Genomic DNA, 1,140 nt, shown 5'->3' on the forward strand with positions numbered 1-1,140 from the left:
CCCCTACAGCCAGCGAACTCCGCGATTGGTCGAGCCGGAGCCATGTGACCGTCAATCTCCTCACGTGTCAGAGCCGGGCCCCGCCTCCTTTCCGTGGGCTCAGCCTCTGATTGGTTGCTACTGAAGTGCCCGGATCGGCAGGTGGACCGTGGCGGCACTGCGCAGGCGCCCAGCCCTTTAAAAATCCAAGTGCGTATTCCTTTCCCTCAAATTCCTATCTGTGCTTTCCCCGCTTATTGCCCCCAGTTCTCTCCCCACCCCATTGCCCCAATTCTCTCCCCACCCCATTGCCCCAATCGTCTCCGGGCTCGCTTCTTTGACAAGGAGCCCTTCCCCCCGATCAGCAGACCCATTCACCTGTCTCCAGCATTCTCCCTCTACCTACCCTTTGGCCTCTTACCCGCTCTTGATCTTTTCATTGAAAACTGTTGGCGAGACATTGGTCATCTCAATTTCTCTGCCCCTCACTCACTCACTCTAACCTACCCCCCTCTGAACTTACCGCAGTCTGTACTCTCAGGTCTAACCCCGACATTGTCATCAAGCCTGGAGACAAGGGTGATGCTGTTGTTGCATGGCGTACCAACCCCTACCTTGTAGAGGCTCAGTGCCAACTCTCAGAGACTTCTTCCTATATTCCCCCAGACCATGACCCCACCACTGAACATCAAGCGACTGTCCACAGGACTGTCACAGACCTTATCTCCTCTGGAGATCTTCCCTCTACAGCTTCCAACTTCATAGTTCCCCAACCCTGGACAGCCCACTTCTACCTCCTACCCAAAATCCACAAACAGGACTGTCACAGCAGAACTATTGTTTCAGCCTGTTCCTGCCCCACTGAACTCATTTCTTCCTCTCTTGACTCTATCTTTTCTACCCTGGTCCAATCTCTTCCCACCTACATCCGTGACTCTTCTGACGCCCTAAATCATTTTGACAATTTCCAGTTTCCTGGCCCCAACCGCCTCCTCTCCATTATGGACGTCCAATCTCTCTACACCTCAATTTCCCACCAGGACGGTTTGAAGGCTCTCCGCTTCTTCCTTGAGCAGAGGGACAACCAGTCCCTATCCACAGTCACCCTCCCCCGCCTGGCTGAACTTGTTCTCACATTGAACAACTTCTCCTTCAACTCCA

Source organism: Heterodontus francisci, chromosome 18 (assembly GCF_036365525.1).
Source record: "Heterodontus francisci isolate sHetFra1 chromosome 18, sHetFra1.hap1, whole genome shotgun sequence".
NCBI classification, from domain to species: domain Eukaryota; kingdom Metazoa; phylum Chordata; class Chondrichthyes; order Heterodontiformes; family Heterodontidae; genus Heterodontus; species Heterodontus francisci.